Source organism: Microtus pennsylvanicus, chromosome 1 (assembly GCF_037038515.1).
Source record: "Microtus pennsylvanicus isolate mMicPen1 chromosome 1, mMicPen1.hap1, whole genome shotgun sequence".
In the NCBI taxonomy this organism is placed as follows: domain Eukaryota; kingdom Metazoa; phylum Chordata; class Mammalia; order Rodentia; family Cricetidae; genus Microtus; species Microtus pennsylvanicus.
The window spans coordinates 204,686,134-204,711,458 of record NC_134579.1 but is presented as its reverse complement, the minus strand read 5'-3'; the positions used below and the strand labels follow the sequence as shown (position 1 = coordinate 204,711,458).

The 25,325-nt window shown below is 44.0% G+C and overlaps 2 long non-coding RNA genes across 2 annotated transcripts in view; both read right to left on the bottom strand.

The window, feature by feature from the left end:
* LOC142835843 (uncharacterized) overlaps window positions 1-25,325 on the bottom strand; it is a 91,897-nt gene that overhangs the window by 48,470 nt on the left and 18,102 nt on the right. The window lies entirely within an intron of this gene.
* Window positions 1-25,325, bottom strand: part of LOC142835837 (uncharacterized) — a 48,450-nt gene that overhangs the window by 10,823 nt on the left and 12,302 nt on the right. The gene's annotated exons all lie outside the window — the stretch shown is intronic.

Sequence of the window (25,325 nt, the reverse complement as noted above, 5' to 3'; positions counted from 1 at the left end):
AGAGGAAGGGGAGAGCACATGTGGGAATGGGATGGTGGTTGTATCTGTGTGAGAGAGTTGAGCATTGGTCCAACCTTGGAAGCATGTGGTACCCAGTGGGTAACAAAGGACAAGTCATGTAGAAATGATCCTGGCTCATAAGCCAGTGGAGAAGTCTTAACCTTTGGAGAAGTGATGCATCTATATAAGTAAAGCATGATGTTATTGTGTGTGTTCACAAGTCAGCCCACTTTACAGGCCACCATGCTTTCTCAGTATGAACACGGACAAATTATTGCTGCCTCCTGGACATTTAACATCAGTGGAAAGTACTCCTTCTTCTTAGACACAGTGAACATGAATTGGATACTGTTTGATGATGAAGTCGGCGGTATCATGAATAAATGGAAGGATAAAAAACAATTAATAAAAGATCTCAAGATAACATCCACAGGAGACTGCAGCAACTGGCTTAAGGAACTCTTAAAGCACCAGAAGGAAAAGCCAAGTAGGTATTAGCTAGATTATCAGGGGCCAACTCCACCACAGTTGATAGACTGGGTGGAAGATTTCCTGGTTGTCTTACTGTCTGAGATCCAGTGATGACCACAAGGATTCCTCTTCCTCATCTCACCCTCCAGAGTTTCTCATTTTGTACTAACTAATGGCCCAGACACTACATGGCTTGCTAGTGGGCTTCAAGTCAGCATCACTGTAAACTTATATCTTTTTCTGATTCACACATAATAAAAACCTAGAGACAGATATTGAGGTTCAAGCTGAAGGTCAGAACATCAAAGCAGCCAAGACACTAGAAAGATCTTACATCTATCAAGACTCAAACACAAAAGGGGGCCTCCTGCAGTGCTCCCCACCAACCTCAGACTCCACACTCCAGTCAGTTCCTGTTTCTTCTCCTTTATATTCCTCTCTCCATCCAGCCATATCATTCCTGTCTCCATCTCCCCCCCCCACCCCGAGTACTGGGATTAAAGGCATGTCACTCCCTGGTACTGGGGTTGGAGGTGTGAGCCGCCACCAACACTTGGATCTGTTTCTGGATTGATTTTGTGTAGCCCATGGTGGGCTTAACACACAAAGATCTGTCTGCGTCTGTCTCCCAAATCCTGACATTAAAAGTGTGGCTTATCTTTGCCCGCCAATCTTCAGGCAGCTTCATTTGTTAAAACACATATACTATACAACTACACTTTCCTTCTCACTGATAGCTGCCCTTGTACCAGCTCCACATCACTTTAAAGGCTTCACTATCATTTCTGGCACAATTAAATACAATTGTGCCACCATCCAGAAAGTTCTACCACGTTAAGTATGTCAATTGTTTAATGCTTTGATAGACATTTGCATTCTTTGGTAAGGAAATAAACTCTGCAAGAACATTGTCCACACAGCTCCACTCCTCTCTCTACTCAGAAATTATAAATAGTTATTACACATGAGACCCTCAGACTGAATGGAAAGAGAAGATGCTGATGGAGTTGTTTTTAGCTTTATCCCGAACTTTGCTGATTTTTTTTTAAGGACCAACATCAAGGGCCATGGATATCACCCAGCTTCCCTCCATCACCCAATTTCCATATACCATGACCACCACCCAGATTCTGTCTTCCAATCAGTTTTCCAATAAGGAAATATTTACCATCACAGCTGTAGTCAGTGCCATCATCATCCCATTTGTCATCACTGGCATTTACAAGTATGTGAAGAGGAAATCTCATCCCCAAGGAGGTAAGGATCAAACTGGGGTCTCACTCTGGGTCTTGATAGGGTCTCACTTCTGAGGACATGGAACTGGTGTCCCACGTGGTATCGGGGATGTGAATTCCAGTCTTCATTCTTCCATAGCAAGGCCCTTACCTATTGGGCCATTCTCCCAGCCCACAACACTGACCTGTTGACTGTCTGGTTACATGTTCAATATATTGTCTTCTGCTCAGACAGTGAGAACTGAACGTAACAAGCTTCTGAATGCATCACTTGCATGCACTCCTGTCCTGGCCCTGAGAGGGACCTTACCATGTACTCATCGCAAACACAACTGCAAAGATGTTTTCACACAGTCAACTAGGACTGCCCGTCTACTCTTTCTGCCTCCTTTCCCTCTGTGCCACCTGCAACTGAGAGGCTGCTGACCCCAGAATGGGTCTGTCTGAGAAGGGCTTGGGTGGTCTGTACTCAAAACCCCCTTCATTTGTCAGGAGTCATGGGACATTGGGTTACAAGGGAAGTGATGCCTGTCATACTTCTCTCCTAAGGTAAAGGCTTGAGTACTTTCAGACTCATAGTCTGGAGCATTGACTGTCACTGCAAATCCTTTCCAGATGTGTCCATAATGTTGGTCTGCGGCAACAATCCACAGAGGGAAGAGAGGACAACGGAGCCAAACGGAGAGTCCCTAAACGAGTCACCAAACTGTTGTTCCAGGAGGAAGAACACAAGAAACAGAAATTAAAGAATTTACCAAACCACACATCTACATCACCACACCCAAAATTCAGCAATCTATCCTAATCCCACCCCACCCTTGAGCCACCAACATCCCCAAGATACAGCAATGCTGGTGCCCTCTCCCTGGTCCTTCCCTCCGTGCTTCTCAGCAGGGATGCTCCAGCATCCACAGACAGCATGGAGTCTGCACACTTCCCCTGGATATGTTTGCTGTTCCATCCACTCTGGCACATTCATTTCTCTGAGATTCTTGATCCCCACTCTTGTACTGCTAGATTGAACAAGTCTAGATTTTCTTTGTTCTGTAGTATTGGCTAGTCTCTGACCAGGTCCTGGAAGCCATTCCTGGAGCCCTGCAGTATCCAGGAGACCTGGCGTGTACTGTTCTGGTTTCATTCTGTTGCTGGGATAAACCCTCTACCAAATGCAACTTAAGGGAGAAACATGATCTTGTTCAGTGTTCTATTGCTGTGAAGAGACACCTTGACCGTGGCAACTCTTATAAAAGAAAGCATTTGATTGCAGCTTGTTTACAGTTTCAGAGGTTTAGTCCATGATCCTCATGATGAGGAGTATGGTGGTACCCAGTTAGAGTTCTACATTCAGATCCAAAGGCAGCAAGAAGAGAGAGACTCTGGGCTTAAAATTGATTTTCTAAGATTTCAAAACCCACCCCCAGTGACACACTTCCTCCAATAAGACTACTATGTCTACTCAAACATGGCCACACTCCTAATCCCTCTTAGGAAGTGCCACTCCCTGATGATTAACTGTTCAAATATATAAGCATATGAGGACCATTCTTATTCAAACCACCACAACCATGGCCTTGTGTAGTTTTTAATCCTGGGCATCTGCCAAGGCCTGTGCCCTTCTCCCTGGACATCCTTTCCATGCTTGTCAAACAGTAGGTGCTGATGCTTCTCCGTGGACATATTTCATATCAGATATGTACTGAGTCTTTATACACACCCTTCACTTTCAGCTTTAGAAGTTCTGGACTTTCTGTTCCATGCAGTATGGACCAGACTCTGACCAGGTTCCTGCAAGCCACTCCTGGAGCACATGGGCATTGTTTCCAGAAAATTCTGGCTGTTTACTATTAAGTACTATATGTCCAAAGCATGGGGAGAGAGCTGAGTGGTAGCAGGCCTGCTTCACAATCATGAAGTGTAGTAATAAGGGCGACAGGCTGCATTCCACCCCGCTCCCGCACTGCTAGTTTTATACCCAGAAATAATTACACACAAACTTTATTCTTTTAAACACTGCCTGGCCCATTAGTTCCAGCCTCTTATTGGCTAATTCTCACATCTTGCTTTAACCCATTTCTAATAATCTATGTAGCACCATGAGGTGTGGCTTACCAGGAAAGATCTTAACCTGCCTCTGTGTCCTGTGCGAGAATCATGGCAATGGTCTGACTCAGCTTTTTTCTCCCAGAATTCTGTTCTGTCTACCACACTTACCTAATTTACTGTCCTGTTAAAGGGCCAAGGAAGTCTCTTTATTTAACCAATGAAATTAACACAGAACAGAAGACTCTCCCCCATCAATGAACACTTGGGTTTGATCCCTAGAGCTTCTATAATAGAGTTAGGCATAATGTTGTGTGCTTTTACTGTCAGTACTAAGAAGGCAGAGGCAGGAGAACCCTGGAGTCAGTTTCAAGCCTGTCTAGCCTACTTGGTGAGTCTCAAGGGTTTTAGATAGAGACCTTGTCTAGTCAATACTACTGTGACACATTTGTAGGAGGTTCTAGAAATATTTTCCTAACTAAAATCTGGAGATCTGACTGTACTTGTTTCCTTCTAAGATTTTATTATTATTACTATTATTATTATTATTATTATTATTATTATTATTATTGCATATTTGGACATATATAAGGGACATATTTGGACATATATAAGGGATGCTTTCTTTCCATCATCTTCATAAATCCCTATTTCTGCTTTAGTGAAACAGCATCATTTCACCAAACTTCTAATTGGATTTTATTGTAGAAATCCCTGCTACACATTTCATTGTGATCCACTTAAAGAGCTGAGTTTGTCACTATCCTGAGTGAGGTAAGCCAGACCCAAAAAGAGGAACATGGGATGTACTCACTCATATTTGGTTTCTAGCCATAAACCAGGGACATTGAGCTTATAATTAGTGATCCTAGAGAAGCTAAATAAGGAGAACCCAAAGAAAAACATATAGGCATCCTCCTGAATATTAACCTTCAGCAAGCGATGAAAGGAGACAGAGACAGAGACCCAAATGGGAGCACAGGACTGAAATCTCAAGGTCCAAATCAGGAGCAGAAGGAGAGAGAGCACGAGCATGGAACTCAGGACCGCGAGGGGTGCACCCACACACTGAGACAATGGGGATGTTCTATTGGGAACTCACCAAGGCCAGCTGGCCTGGGTCTGGAAAAGCCTGGGATAAAACCGGACTCTCTGAACATAGCGGACAATGAGGACTACTGAGAACTCAAGAACAATGGCAATGGGTTTCTGATCCTACTGCACGCACTGGCTTTGTGGGAGCCTAGGCAGTTTGGATGCTCAACTTACTAGACCTGGATGGAGGTGGGGGTTCCTTGGACTTCCCACAGGTCAGGGAACCCTGATTGCTTTTCGGGCTGGGGGGAGACTTAATTGGGGGAGGGGGAGGGAAATGGGAGGCGGTGGCAGGGAAGAGACAGAAATATTTAATAAATAAATAAATTAAAAAAAATATTATTGAGTTTTAAAGCACCAAAAGGCATCAACACAGCTAAATGATGCATTCTCAGGCTATTATAAAAATTAACCATACTATTCTCATCTCTTGGTTAAGATTATTTGGCAACATTCCATACCAAAGGAAGTTGGCCAAGTCTTAAACATCCTTTGCATGAACTGCACAAAGTAAATACCCACTAGGAATTGTAAATAGGCACTTAGGGAATAATTTCAAAGTGCTTATGTGACTTTAAACTGTGACAACTTTGTACAAACACAGGTTTTTCCTAACATTTTTCTAAGATAGATTTAAAGTTAAATGTAATATTATCCATCTGCCAATATGATTTCTGAACCTTTGTAAATATGCTGGATATTATTTTGGCCACAGAAGAGTTTTATAAATCCCACTCATCATTCATTGAACATTTTATCAATAAATGATCAGTTGAAAACACACACACACAAAAAAAAAGAGCTGAGTTTGTGACCTTTGCTTTACAACCACAAAGCTAGTTCTCAGCTCTCAAGGGCTCATGTTCATGTCCACCAATTTTCCAGAAGTGGGTACTGTGTGAGAAAGGATTCAAGCCATTAAAGAATAAACTCAAGACTGAAGAGTGGTAGGAAGGAGAAATTACATTTGGGGAAAACCACGGAGATAAAAGAAACAGAGGCAAAGAGGAGAAGGGATGAGGAAACTGGTTGAAAGGGACAGGAAAGAAAGTCCTCAAGCCTGCAGCAGCGCATCTCAGAGCAGAAGTTTTAAAGTGTGAAAAAGGAAAGAGGATTTTTTTTAAAAAACTGCATTTTTAGTATAATTATATTGAAAACTTGTTAAAAGTTCTTTTAAAAATTATTAGCTTAGATTTCAGATCTACACACACACACACAAACACACAGGAGAATATATATGTCCATGTCTCACTAGGTCTTGCCTGATTGTTTGTTCAGCCTGCAGAACAGAACAGCTCTAGGGTGTTGTGTCTTCTGTTGCTGGTAGGGAAAGTCCTGGAGACCAGGGGCCATAAGTGTGTTGGAAACAACTGCCGGAGGACAGGGAGAGAGATTGAGGGCTTCAAGCAGGTCACAGATAGAGATCTTTTTTTTTTTTTTTTGAGAATGAGTTAGGGGTATGGTTTAATGTGGGAGAATTGGGCATCTGATGCCCAACATTGCTGTGTGAAGGGGCCCAGTGGGAACACAGTGAGTACTATGCTCACAGGTGGCACCTCACCCTCCCATGACAAGTGGCCGTGTTATGCGAGGACGCCTTTCCTAAACTCCCAGACTCCATGTAGAATTTACCATGTGTTCTATGATGCCTCCTTTCCCTGTTTGTTCAGTAGATCTCAGTCCCAGGAGCACAGATACTGTTTAATGTATTTTAGTCCTTAATACCTCATATAAGTCACTAAAAGTACTTGTGAGATAAATCTTTTGTGTAACATAGTGTGCATCTGAGGGTTCTACCAACCTAAGACAGTCAAAGATGGCCCAGAAACAAAGATTCAGAAGCTGGTGGACTTCTTGACTAGGGGCTTCTCTTCCTGCCTTCTTGCCCTTCAGAGGGATTCTGTGTGTCATCTAGTGTCGTAGACCATGAGTCCTGTGACTTTCTGCTCCCTCTTTGTAGCTCAAATGCTTGTTTCTCTCACAGATGCAAACTCTCTTAGTTGTAACGTCATTGTCAAGGCTGGTACCACACCTGGACAGCCCTGGTGTGAAGGGCAGTGCTCAGTGGATGGAGAGCCTTTCCTTCAATATAAGGACAGCAAATTCAAACCTTTGGGTGACCTGGGAAATGCAGCAAATGGGACTCAAGTGTGGACGGATATGAGCCAAAAGCTGGAATACTTGTGGAAAGAGCTCAGGAAGATGTTGGCTAACACTAAAAAAAGAGATTACCAAGATCAGTGGTAAGTGTGGGATCCATACTGAGGCAGACAGGTGGCAAGAGAGAGGAGGGGGAGAGCACATGTGGGAATGGGATGGTGGTTGTATCTGTGTGAGAGAGTTGAGCATTGGTCCAACCTTGGAAGCATGTGGTACCCAGTGGGTAACAAAGGACAAGTCATGTAGGAATGATCCTGGCTCATAACCCAGTGGGAAAGTCCTGACCTTTGGAGAAGTGATGGATCTATGAGAGTGAAGCATGATGGTATTATGTGTGGTTCACAGGTCAGCCCACTTTACAGGCCACCATGCTTTCTCAGTATGAACAGACAAATTGTTGGTGCCTCCTGGAGATTTAACATCAGTGGAATGTACACCTTCATCCTCAATACAATGAATATGAATTGGACACTGATTGATCATGAAGCTAGTGGTATCATGAATACATAGAAGGATGATGAACACTTAATGAAAGATCTCAAGACAATATCCACAGCAGACTGCAGTTATTGGCTCAACGAACTTTTAAAGTACCAGAAGGAAAGCCAAGTAGGTATTACCTAGATCATCAGGGGGCAACTCCATTCCATTTGATATACTGGGTGGGAGATTTCTTGGTTGTTTTCCTGTCTGAGATCCAGTGATGACAACAAGGACAAAAGGGGAAGGAAGCTCTTTGCAGATGAGGTGTGAGGCATGTATGTGTGTGTAATAATTTAATCACCATGCATTCCTGCATTGATGGCAATTTTTTGCATCATTTATTCTATTTCTCACCCTCTTCTGTCTCATTAATTGTTCTCTCATTGTGGTTCTCACTGATCATTACAGTCTGAGCATCTTGTATTTCCTGACCTTTCCCCCATTCTAGACTCACTGTTGATTTTCATCTCACCTGATCTGTCTTCTTCCCTGGCACCATCTTCACAGGTGAGCTTCTCTCCTGCCAGAGGAAAGATGAGGCCCCATCATAACCTTGCTTCCCCAATCATAGTTCCATGAGTCTTTGAGGACAGAGGACATGCTTCCTCTCCCTTCCAAATCAGGATCCACCTAAACAGGTGTTTCATAGCAACAGGGGTGGAACTCTGTGTGTCACTGAATTGCATGAGCACCAAGAAACTAAAGTGAAATCTCCTTAGATCTGAGGTCTGGTCAAAGACTCAACTGTGTTTCCACTTCAGCCTTGCCAACTGCTGCTCCAGATGTGGTCCAGCCTTCGTCCATGGCCATCAAGACCAACATCTCTGTCCTGCTGATAATTCTCATGTGCTTAGTCCTGTATCTCATTCTCTGAAGAGAATACTTGGTAATTACAGGTACTGAGGGCAGTGTTGGGAGTGCAGTAAGAAACAGGTGGGTGAGGAGCAAGGACGAAATTCCTGAAGTCCTGATCTTATCCCTAAACTCTATCATCTTGTTGAGAAGGAGGCAGGATACCTGAAGTTCATGTCACCTACTAGCAATAACATGTGCATGTTCTTCACAGGACAGGAATCATATCACAGACCGGTTGGGAAGGAGGAGGGAACACAGCAGGTGTTTGATCAGAGCAGGTTCCTAATCAGGAGGGTCCTGTGATGCAGATGTGCACACAGCAGGAACACAAAAGAACACGCTAGTTCCACTTAGGGTGTAAAGGGAGGAGCATTCCATCTTGCAGACAAAAATAAAGAGATATAAATAAAAAGATGACCCAGTGGCAAGACCACCTGCTGCTCATGCATCAGACCAGAATTCTATTCCCAGAACCCACATGGTAGTTCATGACTATACAACTCTAGGTCCAGGAGAACCTGCCCTTTCTTCTACTTCACCGAGCACAGGTATTCACACAGTGCACATACAGACATGCAGGCTCACATTCATACACACAAAATAGAATAGAATCAAGCAGCAGCAGGTATTTCACATTCATACACACAAAATAGAATTGAATCAAGCAGCAGCAGCCTTCAGTACCCCTGGAGCAGTGTCCCCACTGGCGACAGGAGGGACTGAGATGCTGATGTGGCCTACTTCTCCCATCTGGGCTTCTCAGATGGACAAAGTGGGGCAGGGACAGTCACATCCACACCTGTGTGTGATACACTGAGGCTGAGAGATTTTGGAGAAGAAAGTTGGATAGAGGTTCCCCCACACACACACTCATCCAGCTGCTCCTCCAGCCCCTGAGTCAGGAAGCAGAGCTAGTCATCACCACTTTATTCTCATCTCCAGGTCTGAAGCAGGGTCTGGGGCTCTGGGACTTGAGAAAAAAGGAGGAAGACAGTAGGGGATCCCAGATGGAGAGCCCAGGGGTGATGGAGGAGGGAACTAAAGGACCCTCAGTGAGGGTGGCTGTGGGGTGGTGATGACTGGTACAGGACACCCAGGAAAACTGACCGAGGCTTTCCTCAGACCCTTCAATAGATGTGTTTCCTTGCTTTAGGTTGAAGATGCTCCAGAGAAGTCGTGAGAGTTCATCTGGTGCCACCACTCTCCCTCTCCATCAGCCTCCACCAGATGAATCAGGATGCTGCGGACACAACACTTCATGGTCTATCACGCTGTGCTAATTACTTAGAGTCTTTTTTTATCACCTTGTACTCTTGGTGCTCCCTGGTGGGATTTGCCCTAAACACGAAACTACTTGAACTAATGATCAGGAAAGAGCATGGTTACGTACACATCCCTGGCATAGGCCACAGGATGACCAGATCTCCTTAGTGGGAATGTGTAGTTTTACTCCTGTGTATATCACTGACCAGTATCTGAGTCAGACAGACTAAGGGCACCCCACCCTCCCTGAAGTATTTGGTTGGGAGTTAAATTCTGTTAAAAATTGATTTTGTAATAGATATCTTTTATAGTCAAGCCTATACCATGCAGCCTTTGTTAGAACAAAATAAGAAATGAATCTGTTATTTTTATATAACTATATTTGATTCAAAGGGATACTCCATAAAAAGGTGATATTTTATAATATTACTATTATACGTTAGTTTCTGTGACGTGCTCTAGGTTGAGCAATGGCCACATGCACACTGGGGACAGAGAACCTGGACTCTGCTCAGTCTGACAGGCTGGCTGTCCCTGCAGTGACAATCTGGCAGTGAAGGTCATGGAAAGTTGGTGTTACTGGATCTACATCCTCCTGGTGCAGTGCTGCTCTCCACTGTGCTCAGAGAAGCTTCTTACACAAATACAGACATGGGATGGAAGGAGAGTGAACTCACTCTAGTTCCCTCTGACTACACAGGGACACTTTTGCGCAAGTGCCTAGCACTCTCACACACATCACACACACACACACACACACACAGTGACAACACAAGAACCCTAAAGTATGGAGAACTCACCATTAAAAACAATATTTATTTGAGGTAGGACATAACTACATAACACAACCTAGAATGGAACTCACTCTGTAAACCAGGCTGTCCTAGAACTCAGAGATCCACCTGCCCCTACAACCCCAGCATTGTGCTTAAAGGTGTGTGCATCACACCTGACTGATTCTTGGATTTTGAGCTCTTACAGTGTACTACTAAAGTATTACTAATGTAAGATGTACTATTTCTCCCCCAATTAATTTGTAAACTATAGTGAAATTAAGCAGACTGTCCATATTCAAATATCGCAGGCATCACTAAAGGAAACCTGTAACAACTAATCCTAGGAAAGAGAAATTGAGGACCAGTTGTTTAGTAGCAGTCACTGGTAATGTCTTTCCTCATTCTCCATACTGGAAGCCATCATATTGCTGATTTGGTATCTTTAAAATGCCATCTTTCTATTCAGATGTTTATAAACTTTCTTCTTGTGATTGCCTTGCAGATGTTCATGTTTCTACAAATGTATGCAAGCCTGCATTGCATGACTTTTACATAACAATTTTAATCTATTTTTCATAATTATTTTTCTTCTCAAGGCTTGTGGCAATGTGTATTTCATTTGTGATAAAGTAACTGTAATATTCTCTTTGTTCTTTGTCAGCCTGTAAACGTCCTGTCAAAATCAGTATACACTTTTTGAGAGGTTTTAGAGGGTGGTTGAGAATATTGATATTTTGTTTGTGTTTTAACAAGTAAAGCTTGCATGAAGATCAGAGTGCAGGACTAAGCCTCTAGAGGCCAAGGAGTGTTAGCACACTCATTTAATACCAAGAGATGAAGGACAGAGGCAGAGGATCTCTTTTAGTTCAAGGCTACCCTGGGCTACACAAAACTGAATGTGTCTAAAAGAGAAACAGGGCTCCCACAAAGTTGACCCCAGAACTTGGGATCACATGTCTTTAGTTTCAGCACGAGGGAGGTAGAGAACAAAATGACATGGCTGGATGGGGAGAGGAATAGAAGGCGGGAGGAGATAGGAGCTCAGTGCAGTCTGAGGAGCAGTGCAGTCTGGGACAGTCAGTCTGAAGCGGTCTGAGGATGCAACCTGAGGACGGGATCTCCCGTTTGGTCTGAGCACTGGTAGAGACAAGAACTCTCTAGTGGCTGCCCCTTTGCTTCTCTGATCTTCAGCGTTAACACCTATATATGACTCTGTTTTTATTATTAATACCAATTTGAATTCATATTACATCTGGCACCCAGATGTTTGGGGTATGAATTCATGAAACAGTCATTAGCCTATGGCTTTGCAGCCACATGCATAGGCCAGAGATGAAGTAGAAGGATCTTCTTTCTATGTGTTGTTTTCATTGGTTGAATAAAGAAAACTGTCTTGGCCTTTCAATAGGTCAAAACTTAGATAGCCAGAATAGACAGCCCAGAAATCTGGGAGGAAGAAAGCAGAGTCAGAGAGAGCCACCATGGAGCCCGCCGCCAGCCGCCAGCCATGCTGAATCTTTCCTGGTAAGCCACAACCATGATAGACATACAGATTATTAGAAATGGGTTGAATCAAGATGTGAGAGTTAGCCAATAAGAGACTAGAGCTAATGGGCCAGACAGTATTTAAATGAATACAGTTTCTGTGTAATTATTTCGGGTATAAGCTAGCCGGCCATCGGGAGCTGGGTGGGAAGAGGTCCGCCGCTCCATTTACTACACAGAGCTATAGGCAGTCAGAGACATCACCATACCAGCTAGGTTTTTCTCTTTCTCTTTCCTGATGGACATTCCCTGGAGCCATTCTCGGGCTGCTACCAAACCAGGTAGTTGCCTTGAAATCCAGTCAGGTTTCAAACTGTTCTGTGCAGCAGCGGTGAGCCTAACATCTTTATCATCATCAGCAGATTGGTGAGAAAATTGGAAATTCTTCAAGACAGGAATTAGTTAAAACATAGAGTTTTCCCACATTAAACTATGGGACAATAGAGTAATTAGGTCTCTATGATGACACAGTGCATGATTTAAAAATGGAGCAATTAAATGAAGGGATAATCAACTTAATCGAGATTGGCATACTGTAAATTATCATTTTGATAATCCTCGCTATTGCTTTAATAATATTTGGTTAATGTCTTAAAAAGTTGTTTGTGAAAAAGGGTGTTTGGTTTGACTACCAAACTACAAGCCTTAGAAAAACTTAATTCAAGTGTGACAGAAGCAGGAGCAGATCTAGGCAGGGAAATTTGCAGAAGCATGACTGGGCCAACAAAATAGGCTGGAGCAGGCCTGAGGCGGTGAGCTCCAGGGGAAGAGGGAGCAGATCCAGATCAAGGAGATTTGCACAGGCAAGACTGAGCAAGCAACGTGGGCTGCAGCAGACCTGAGACAGGTAACTCCACAGGTGCAGGTACAAGGGAGAAACCACTGAGACACTGGGCCAGAGCCAGAGATCACTGCAGGTCCTGGCATGAATCTGGGACCTTCGAGGGAATAGACCTGAGCCAGGACCCCTGCGGGTCTGGGCATGAGTCTGGAACCTCCAAGGAACTAGGCCTGAGCCAGGATCTCTGCGGGTCTGGCTTGAGTCTAGGATCTCTGATGGAGTAGGCCTGAGCCAGGTCCACACCCAAGTCTGGGACTGAAAACAGGGCATTCTCAGAACAACGTTTTTTCTAAGCATAATTCAAATCAAATAGAATATGCCTCCCTTCTGGATTACGAATAAGATGCCAAATACAGGCACTGACCTGCCTGTCTTCCTTTCTTCTTTCCTTCCTTCCTTTTTCTTCTCTTGATTTTCGAGACAGGATTTCCCAATATAACAGTTCTAGCTGTCTCTGAACTCTTTTTTAGACCAGGTTGTCCTCTAACACACAGAGAATTGCTTGCCATTGCTTCCCAAGTGCTTTGATTAAAGGTGTGAGCCACAACTGCCTGGCAGAAATTCCCTTTCTGGGGAAGACTGATATCATCATTAGTACAGAGAGGTATGAATAAAGAACCAGTTATTAAAACTCCAACTACACTTCCATAATTACATTTTGCTCTTTGTATAGAACTGGAAACAAGGACAATCACGAGAGAAACAACCTCAGTCTAGAAGTAGTCTATGCAATCTGACTGAAAAACAAAGGTCTCTAATAAATTCTTTAAACGGAGTTCTCCTTTAGGACATCAAGGGAACAGGAGCAGAGAGGTTTTTTGCATCACTGAACTCAGAAAGCTGAGAGTCTTGACTACTGAGGAGCATCTCAGGGTAAGTAAGCCGAGACCAAAGATGCAGAGCAAACTCAAAAGCACTCATGAGCAAGATGGCTGAGTGGGAAAAGCACTTGCCTGATAGCATGATGTTTCTTGTCAACATGACACAATGCTGAAATCATCTGAGAGGAGGGAACCCCTGTGAAAAAATGCCTCCAGAGATCAGAATATTGGGCTGTGGGCAAGGTTGGAAGGCATTTCTTAATGAGAGAGTGATGTGGGAAGGCCCAGCCCATTGTGGGTGTTTGAACACCTAGGCATGTCCTCCTGGGCACTGAAGGAAAGCAGGCTGAGCAAGCCATGAAGAGAAATACTGTAAACTGGACTTTTCCAAGGCCTCTGCATCAGCTGCTCCTTCTAGGTTCCTGCCCTGCTTGAGTTTCAGCCTTGGCTTCCCTCAATGTGACCAGCATACAGAAATCAAATAGACCCATTCCTCCTCAGGCTGCTTTGGTCATGGTATATCATCACTGCAATAGAAACCCTAACTAAGACAACAGACAACTGGGTTCGAGCCCCAGAACCCACTGGGGGGGGATTAGGTCTCACTGGAAGAGGAAACATATCTGTAAGAGGCTCAAAAGAACAGAGCAGTGGAGATTCTGTGGACAGAGCATCTTAACTCTGGACAGATGGATCCACAGTGGCAGACCTTGATGCTTGACTGCTGATGGACTTTTGAGAGCTTGACAGGGCCCAATTTGGACAGATTCTAGTGGCCTTTTGTGTTATAATTTATTTTAAAATGGTAAGAAAATGTCATGCCATACAGTAGGATTTGTATGAGAGTTTTATTGGAAGAGGAGGAAAAGAGGGCAGAAAAATGAATAGAGAAGGGAGCAGAGAGGGAGGCGGAGACTGTTGCATGGAAACAAAGTAGCAGAAGAGAAAGGAGACAGGAGGTTGGCACCACCCGCATTTTATAAGTGAACGTATAGAATGTGCACATGGGGTGCTCTTGGAGAAACAGATGATGACACAGATCCCACGAGTGGGGCAGATAAGGAAGATCCAAGGGTCTGCAATTCCTAGCATCCAGCTGTTCAGACAGGATCAATTAAGAAGGTGCAAGCTGTTCAGTGAGTAGTGACACACAGAGCAGGGGCCATGGTTGAGTCTGAGAGACACCTGGATTGCCTGGTACTAAGACTTGTCTGAGAAGCAAGAAGACACATTTGAGAGAGAATCCTCACACGTGGGAAATGGCCAGAGGTAGAGAAGTGGGGGAACTCACCAATCATGCCAGGGTTAAACAGAGGGACCCAGGGACCCATTAGTTGGAGAAGCAAGGCTGTCTGTCAGATTTGGACCTGGTTCCTTGTGTCGGAGAGCCTCCGACTGCCAAAGGGCTGGAGGAAGCCCTAGTAGGACCTGCCTAATCTTGGCGAACCAAGGTTACAATTCAATTGAAAATGGTGGGAAGTAGTCATGCCATACATCACGGCTCACTAGGAAGATTTATTAGAAGAGGACAGAGAAGGGGCTATAAAGGGACAGAGACAGGAGGAGAGAAGGGGGCTGGGAAGGGACAGAGACTGAGCAGAGGCAAGTAGACAAGAGTGGCAGAAGAGAAATCAACAGGAGGAGGCCAAGGCCCGCCTTTCACAAGGGAACACAGCAAATGTGCACAGAAGGTGCTACCAGGGGCTGCAGCTGAGGGTATATCCTGTCAGGACCCTAAGGCAGGCCAGTGCAGATGCCTGAATACTAACATTTTATCCTGTGGGAGGCTGTAAGGTAGATACAATCTCCCATATTAGTGTGAGGAGGTGACTGAAAAGGCTTGTTTGTCTGGAACTCCAGATGCCCTAGATTGTCACCGTGAAAAAATATGAGACAGATACCGAGTCTCAGGATCTAGTGAGAGTCCATGCCAAAAGTGAGCTGCAGACTCTGAGGAGCCAAAATGTGTAATATGTATGAGTGTGGGCAAAATTACTGTCATGATTGTGATCTTAGGATAAGAGTTAGATAATGTGATCGGGACATGGGAAGAGGGGAAGGTTAGGTGGGGAGAGGGAGAGCAACACAGAAGGTGGAAAAATAATAAGGAATATCAGAATTGTTACAATTGGACTGATAGGGAATCTGGAAAAGCATCATCTACTTACAGAAGTGCCTAGGTAAATACAGGAGAAACAGTGAGGGAGATAAAATAACAGCAAGATGGTTGAAGAGGTGACAAGGATTCATGCTATTAAATATTTACCTAAAATATAACAAATATAAATTTAAATATAAATATACATACATTCTTCTAACGAACATTTTTTCGTGGGGGCTGATTGTGCTCTCTCCAGGAGACTACCTAAAGAACCCCAATACCAGACAAGAGAGACCCTCATTTGAGTTGTTGGTCAGAGCTGACCAACAGGCTGTCAAGAGGCTACTAAGGCATACAGCCTATTGCTGCTGCGCTTCTTTTCCCCAGAGCTGGAACTTAACACCCTACTTTAAAGACTCCATGCACTTTAGAGACATGGCCCAGAAGCCACTGAGCCGGTACTGACATAAAGTCACCTCCCTAAGGGACAACCTTTTTTGGTTCCAAAAGGTGCCAGGCAAGCTTCCAAAGGAGAGAGGCAACAAATATTTCCACCTATCAGTTAACGCCTATGGACCACATCAATGAGCAGCGTGCCACAATAACTCTTATCTCTGCAGAACTGGCACACATACCTTGACGGTATCCAGCATCTCTCTCATTGAACTTAAGACCTGCTCAGCAAGAGGGACATCATGACTTGTAATGGAAACTAATAATAAACATAGCTAACTAATTAGTACTGAAGTCGTGGTTATTGGAGGAGAATCCACAACCACTAATTTACTAACCAGCATAATCTCTAACAGCAATCTATAAACATTTGTCCTTAAACACCTGAGTAAATGTATTCTTCACTTTCGTCAAGGCAATGTCTCTGCAAAGAAAGGAGAGCACTGCAAAAATACACAGCCAATCAATATACACAGTTGTGGAGCCCACTCCTAAGAGATGAATCTTCCAAACACTCCCACAGCTAAGGCTCAGGGAACAATGCAGAGAGGGGATGGAATAACTACATGGGTCCTCTGGAAGAGCAGTCAGGGCTCTTAACCTCTAAGTCCTCTCTACAGGGTTGAATTTGCTTTTTACAGAATAATTTTCTGATTGCAGAACTTTCCTAAAGGACTTAGGTTCCAGTGTCACAGAGTTATGGAGAAAAGTACAGCTTTACTGACAAGATAGTTATTAAGGGTCTCCAGGAGGGAGGGGCATGTTGGTAAAGGAAGGAGATAGAGAGGAGGGAGGGAAGAGTGATAAGGGCACCTTGTGAATGGGAAGTGCTGGGCTCTGGGCCAAGCATTAGGACAATTAAAGTGTGGGGAAGGACAAGGTTGAGGGGAAGAGACTTGGTGAAGAAAGTGAGCCTGGGATTGAGATGTAGGAAGAGGGAAAGTGATGGAAAGTGCAGAAGGGAGATCAGAAGGGAACTCAGAACAGGTGAGTTGAGGTGGTTGAGAGGGAGGCTCCTCGTGAGGCTGAAGGTAAAGCAGGTGTGTGTGTGTCAAATACTCAGGAGAGAAACTCCTAGTGTGACTCAAGCTGCTGTGGGCGTGACTGGCCTTAAGTTACACAAGCTGCATTCTCCTGCCCACAAAAACACTGACTGTGGAGGCGTAATTTCAGTTCAACCTGACAAACCTCACTATATCTGTCCTGCATCAAATACTCTATTCTAACTTTAGTGTAACAACTTGGAATGCAGCAAGCTAATGAATAGGACAGCTAATGTGGCTCCCATCGTTCTTCTGACTCCAGTTAGGGTGTACCCCATGTTCCAGTACTGGTGCCCGTCGCCACAGAGTGTGTTCAGAAGAACTTTGAAAGCTGCCTGTTTCCCAGACAGCGGTGGGTTCTATGCTGCCTTTGGCTTCTGTGTCAGCTCGAAATGACACGAAGAGACCCTGGATTTAGGGACTTTTAATGTCTCACTGCTGTCCAGTGGTTTCCTTAGATACCATGGCCATAGAGATCACTACTGAAGCCTGAGGTGCTTGCTGAGAAAGAGGTGGCAGCTTACTTGAGAACTAACCTCAGTCTCTTCCTCTAGGTAAGGTAAGATCTCCAAAAGCATCTGGAGAACAGGAGACAAGAGTCCTTATCTCTCCCTGCTAAGCAGCTCTCAACTCACAAGTGACCTATTATGTCCCTTCAGCAATGTCTCTCTTCTGGACATCTTGCCTTACTGTCACCTGCCCACCTAATAGGCTAGTAAGAAAGAGATCCCCTCATGATGTCTCCCTGAGGCCTGATAGGCCTTCTGATAGTGCAGGACCACAGGCTGCTTTCTTTCAGATCCATTACAATGTCAGGAGCCTTAATAAATGGAGCATTTTCCCTGCTGAAGGTGGTCAGGCTGGCCTCTGCCCAAGCAAGGTGTTTCTCCAATTAGACATAAACTTCACCCAGGATCATATCCAAGAATTGGCCCCTCAGGCTGACAGATTGTTCTGGTTCAGAGAGTCCTAGAGACAGACCCAGACATGTTCTTCATTGGTCTATTGTCTCTCTCTGCTTTCCAGGTACAAGCAAAAATGAGCAGGTGTAACAGAGACAGTCTGTCCTGTGAAGAATTCAGTACTGATACAGTAGCTGTATTGGTCACTTTCTGCTGCTGTGATGAACACCAAGGCCACAGTCACACATAGAAGGAAGGGTTTGGGATCTTAGAGTTTCAGAGGACAAGAGTCCATCACCTCACCGCAGAGAAGCATGGCACCTGGGGTGCATGGTGGCTGGAGCAGCAAGCTTCGAGCCCACATAGCTTTAGTTTGGTTTAGGTTTCTGAGACAAGTTCCCACTGTTTAGTTCCTGATGTACTAGAACTTAATACACAAAACAGACTGGATACAAACTTATAAAGATCTCTTTCCTCTGCCTCTCAACTGCAGGCACGAGAGCAATGTGACACCAGGCATAGCTAAGAACACAAGTCTTGAACCTCAAGCAAGGTGCAGAGATGAAGAGAAGGGTATGGGTTTCAAAGCCACACCCCCAGTGTCATATTTCCTTCAACCAGGCCATACTTCCTGAAGCTATCCAAACAGCTGACAACTACTGGGGACCAAGTATTCAAAAACATTCTACTCTATAGATGACAGGTTCATTCAAACCAGCGCACGATCCATTCACAGGAGCACCTCTGGGTTCATCCCTGAGTGACAGGGCAGTAGTGAAGCAGTGCAGGAAGAATGGCTGCACTTGCTGCAGGGCAGAGTGGTCTCTCTTGTTGGGACCTGATCTGTCTGTCCCCTAGGAAGTAACTCTGTGTCTATCTTGGAGGTGGCCCAGTTTTGATTGTTTTATAGGTTTATGTTTTGTCTGCATGTATATATGTGCAGCACATATGCACCTTGTGCTTTTGGAGGACAAAAGAGGACATTTGGGCTCTGGGAATGGAGTTGCATGCAGTGGTGCATCACCGTGTGAGGTTGCTGAGAATCACTCCTGGATCCTCTGCGAGAGCAACAGGTGCTCTTAACCCCTGCACCACCTCTGTAGCCCCAGTGGTTCAATTTAAACAATGGGCAAAGGAGTTGGGATTTTCATGGGACAGCAGCCTTCACCTTCTTGATCATCTCTTCTGTCTTTAATTATTAAAATCAAGCCACATTTGGGTTGCCTAAACATTTCTCTATATTTCGGGTAATTTTGTCTGTTAGCCATGACCCCTTTAAGCAGCTAAACATCAAGGTGGGTCCCCCTACTCATCAATGGACCACTGTCCTTGACGTTACTTCTCCTGAACACTCCACCCTATTCTGTACCATGTTGCAAAGATTCTAATTTAGAAATCCAGTTTCCTAACCCCAACCCAGCATTGAGCCATCATCATCTCGGAGCTTCCAGCAATGCTGTTGCCTTCTCTCTGATCCTTCTCACTGTGCTTCTCAGTAGGGATGCTTCAGCATCCACAGAGCAGCATGGGCCCTGAGCACTTCCCCTGGAAACGTTTGCTGTTCCATCCACTCTGGCACATGCATGACTCTGAGAGTTTGATATCACTTTTCTACCACAAGATTTAATCAGCCTAGATTCCTTTGTCTTATACTATGCGCTATCATCTGATCGTCTCTAGGAAGCCATCCCTGGAGTACTGCATTGTGCACAGGGGTCTGGCAATGCTTTATTCAAGTTTCATACTGTTGCTGTGATGAACAGTCTACCAAATAAAAGTTAAGGGAGAAACTGATTTATTTGACTTATACTTCTAAGCCAGAGTCTGTCACTGAGGGAGGTCAGGGTAGGTACTAGAGACCAGCCCACGTGCTATTCCACACAGCATTATCTATGACCAAGGAACTCACTTCACAGCCAGAGAGGCACAGCAGGAACCATGGAGGAGGATTCTTTCTGTCTGGATCACCAGGTCCTGCTTAGCTAGATTTCTAATCCAGCTGGAGACCACCTGCCCCTGGAATGATAATGCCCACAGTGACCGGGTGTTCCTACGTTATTAATAGTGAAAACAGACCCTAAGTAGATACTACCTTATTAGGTGACTCTAGGCTTTATCAAACTGGCAATAGAATCTAACCAGCAAAGATGTTCAACTCTATGATCTGAGTGTACAGATCAGTAAAAACAGTGTCCATGCAACGTCTGTTCCATCCTCACCCTGCTCCACTCTGCCCCACCAGCCTCACGCACCATCCTGTCTCCACACAGTCTCCATGAGCAGCTCCTGGAGATTCTACAGATCCAAAGAAGATAAGCTGAATGTTTCCTGCCATGACTACAGGGTCAACCACTAACAAGAACGTGTGATAACAGAAAAAAAAAACTATTGAGGTCAGGTGACATGCCCTCTGTCCCTTCCAACACAGGACCCACCTAAACAGTTGTTGCATATTAACGGAGGTAGAACTTTAGTGTTGATGAAGACCCAGAAGCTAAGGTGAGATTTCCTCAGATTTGATGTCTGGTCAAAGACTCAACTTATATTTCCAATTTAACCACCCCAACTACCACTCCAGATGTGGACCAACCTTCCTCCATGGCCTTTATCCATGGCCTACAATCCCAACAATAAAGGAACACTAAAGTAACAACTAATCTTAGCAAAGAGAAATGGAGGACTAGTTGTTTAGCAGAAGTCACTGGTAATGCCTGTCCTTTATTTTCCTTACTGGAAGCCATCTGAATGCTGACTTGGCATCTTTAAAATGACATCTTTCTACTCAGATGTCTATAAACTTTCTTGTGATTGCCTTGCTGATGTTCATGTTTCTGCAATTGTGTACATGGTTGCATTGCATAATTTTTATGTAAAAGTTTTCAAATTATCATCTTCTAATTATTTTACTTCTCAAGGTTTGTGATCATGCCTGTTTTTTTAAAAAATATCTTTTTATTAATTTTTATTGAGCTTTATATTTTTCTCTGCTCCTCTCACCTTCAATCCACTTCCAAGGTCCCCATGCTTCCAATTTTCTCGGGATATCTTGTCTTTTTCTACTCTCCATGTAGACTAGATCTATGTAAGTTTTTCTTGGGGTACTAATTGCTGTCTAGGTTTTCTGAAATTATGATTTGTAGGTTGGCTACTTTGCTTTATCTTTAAAAGCCATTTATGGGTGAGTACATATGATATTTGTCTTTCTGTATCTGGGTAACCTTATTTCCTATCTCCATACATTTGCCTGCAAATTTCAAGATGTTGTTATTTTTCCCTGCTATGAATATTCCATTGTGTAAATGTACCGCATTTTCCTTATCTTTTCTTTGGTCAAGGGTCATTTATGGTGTTTCCTTATTCTGGCTATGACAAACAGTGCTGCTATGAACATAGTTGCATGATTGAGCATCCTTTGGATATATACCCAAAAGTGGTATTGCTGCTATTTGAAGAAGGTTGTTTTCCAATTTTTTGAGAAAACTCCATACTGATATCCAAAGGGGCTGTACCAATTTACATTCCCATCAGCAGTGTAGGACTGTTCCCTTTACCCCACAATCTTTGCAGCGTAAGTTGTCATCAATGTTTTTGATCTTGGCCATTCTTACAGGTGTAAGATAGACTCTCAGAGTTGTTCTGATTTGCATTTTTCATATAACTAAGGATGTTAAAAATTCCTGAAGTGTCTTTCAGCCATTTGAGATTCTTCTGTTGAGAGTTCTCTGTTTAGGTCTGTACTCCGTTTTTTTGTTGGAATATTTGTTCTTTTGATGACCATTTCTTGAGCTCTTTGTATATTTTGGAGATCAGACCTCTCTCTGATGTGGGGTTGGTGAAGATCTTTTCCCATTCTGTAGGCTGTTGTTTTGTCTTGTTGACTATGTCATTTGCTTTAAAGAGGCTTTTCAGTTTCAGGAGGTCCCATTTATTTACTCTTTTTCTCATTGTTTTTGCTACTGGGGTTATATTTAGGAAGTGGTCTCCTGTACAATTCCTATTTCAACTATGATAAAGTAGCTATAATATTCTCTTTGTTCTTTGTCAACCTGTAAAAATTCCTGTCAAAAATCAATATAATTCGGGGAGCTCTTGGGGGGTTGGAGCGTAGTGATATTTTGTTTGTGTTTTATCAAATGAAACCTGCCTGAGAACAGAGTGCAGAACTAAGCCACTGTAGGCTAGGGAATGTTGGCACACACCTTTATTCCCAGGACTTGAAAGACAGTTGCAGAGGAATCTCTGTTAGTTCAAGACCACCTAGGTTATGGGATTGAATTTGTCTAAAAGAGAAACAAAGGTGAATCTACCCTTGGGACCACATCCCTTTAATCCCAGCCCTAGGGAGGTGGAGACTGAAATGGGTGGATGAAGAGAAATATAAAAGGCAGCAAGAGACAGGAACTCAATGCAGTCTGAGGAGCAGTGTAGTTTGAAACAGTGAAGTCTGAGATAGTCAGTCTGAGCAGTCTAAGGACGAAACCTGAAGACAGGATTTCCTCTTTGGTCTGAGCATTTGTAGAGGTAAGAACTCTCTAGTGGCTGGCCACTTTACTTCTCTGAGCTGCAGCATTAACCTCCGCATCTTACTCTGTATTTTTATTATTAACACTAATTAGAACTTATATTACATCTTGCACCCAGAGGTTTGGGGTATGAATTCATGAAAAAGCCATTTGCCTCTGAATTTGAAGCTACATGCATAAGCCAGAGCTACATATGGACGGAGTCACCACCTTACAAGTTAAGTTTTTCTTTTTTCTCTCCTGATGGACTTTCCCTGGAGCCCTGCTCAGGCTGCTACCAAACTAGGCAGCTGCCTTGAAATCAATTCAGGTTTCAAACTGTTTTGTGCAGCAGCAGTGAGCCTCACATCTTCAGCAGCAGCAGATTGGTTAAAAAAAAAAAAAACAGGGAATTCTTAGAGAAAGGAATTAGTTAAAGGATAGAGTTTGTCCCACATTAAAAAATGTAAAACACAATTAAAAAAGAGAAATTAGGTGTCTGTATGATTACACAATACATGATTTAAAATGGAACAATTCAATGAAGGGATAATCACCTTAATCGGGATTGGCATACTAAACATTATCATTTTGATAGTCCTTGTTGTCACTTTGGGAATTCTCCATTAATCTCTTAAAAGTTGTCCGGAAAAAAAGTTGTTTGATTTGACTTCCAAAACACAGACCTTAAAAAACTTAAAAAAAAAAAACACAGATCATAGAAATTTTCAGTTTTAGATATAAAAATTTAATGAAGACACAATTTCAGTAATGCAGTGTAAGGTTAGAGAAGAACAGCCTAAGGTTTTCAAACAGTCAACCTTAATATGTCCAGTAACCTTACAAGAATTACCAAATTAAAGAGGATCTGGAAGAGCTGATTTGGCTCCTGTGACAATGCTAGCTTTGAGTGCTGGGGTTAAAGGCATGGACCACCACTGTCTGACAGGAATTTCCTTTCCAGGGAAGACTGATATTATCATTAAGACAGAGAAATATGAATAAAGGACCATTGATTAAACCCTCAACTACATTTCTATGACCATATTTTGGTCTTTAAATAGACCTGGAAGAGAGACAATCACTAGAAAGACAACCTCAGTCTAAGAATAGTCTATGCGCTCTGACTGAAGGACAAAGGTCTCTAATAAATTCTCAAAGCTGAGTTCTCCCTTAGGACATCGAGGAAACAGAAGCATAGAGGTCATAGAATTGTATCATTGAACTCAGAAAGCCGAGAGTCTCGACTAATGAGGAGCATCTCATGGTAAGTAAGCAGAGACCAAAGATGCAGAGCAAACTCACAAGCACTCATGGGCAAGATGGCTTCGTGGGAAAAGCACCTGCCTGATAGCATGATGTTTCTTGTATATGTGACACAATGCTGAAATCATCTGAGAGGAGGGAACCCCTGTGATAAAATGCCTCCAGAGATCAGAATACTGGGCTGTGGGCAAGGTTGGAAGGCATTTCTTAATGAGAGAGTGGTGTGGGAAGGCCCAGCCCATTGTGGGTGTTTCCACACGTAGGCTTGGGCTCCTGGGCACTGAAGGAAAGGAGGCTGAGCAAGCCACGAAGAGCAAGACTTTAAGCTGTACTTTTCCAAGGCCTCTGCATCAGCTGCTCCCTCCAGGTTCCTGCCCTGCTTGAGTTTCAGCCTTGGCTTCCCTCAATGGATGGTGACTGGGCATAATAGACCCATTCCTCATCAAGTCGCTTTGGTCATGGTGTTTCATCACAGCAATAGAAACCCTAACTAAGACACCAGACAACTGAGTTTCAGACCCAGGACCCACTGGGGATTATGTCTCACTGGAAGAGGAAACAGATCTGCAAGAGGCTCAAAAGAACAGAGCAGTGGAGATTCTGTGGACAGAATCTAGTGGCCTTTTGTGTTATAATTTATTTATTTATTTATTTATTTTGATTTTTTTTATTGATAAAAGGAGGATAAAGAAAAGAAAAAAAAACAAATTTTCACCTCCTCCCACCAGCCTCCCATTTCCCTCCCCTCCTCCCACTCTTCTCCCCTTCCTCCCACTCTTCTCCCCCTCCTCCCACCCCTCTCCCCTTCCCCCCACTCCTCTCCCCCTCCCTTTCCAGTCCAAAGAGCTGTCAGGGTTCCCTGCCCTGTGGTACGTCCTAGGTCCTCCCCCCTCCATCCATATCTAGGAAGGTGAACATCCAGACTGGCTAGGCTCCCACCAAGCCAGCACATTGCGTAGGATCAAAACTGCGTGCCATTGTCCTTGGCGTCTCATCAGCCCTCATTGTTCGCCATGTTCCGAGAGTCCAGTTTTATCCCATGCTTTTTCTGGTAACAGTCCAGCTGGCCTTGGTGAGCTCCCAGTAGATCATCTCCACTGTCTCAGTGGGTGGGTGCACTCCTCGTGGTCCCGACATCTTTGCTCATGTTCTCACTCCTTCTGCTCCTCATTGGGACCTTGGGAGCTCAGTCCAGTGCTCCAGTGTGGGTCTCTGTCTCTATCTCCATCCATCGCCAGATGCAAGTTCTAGGATGATATGCAATATATTCGTCAGTATTGCTCTAGGGTAGGGTCATTTCAGGTTCCCTATCCTCAGCTGCCCAGGGAACTAACTGGGGACCTCAGCTTGGGCACCTGGGAGCCCCTCTAGGGTCAAGTCTCCTGCCCACCCTAAAGTGGGTCCCTTAACTAAGAATTGTGGTTCCGTGCTCCCCTATCCAACCTTCCTTTATCCTGATCCTCCTCTTTCCCC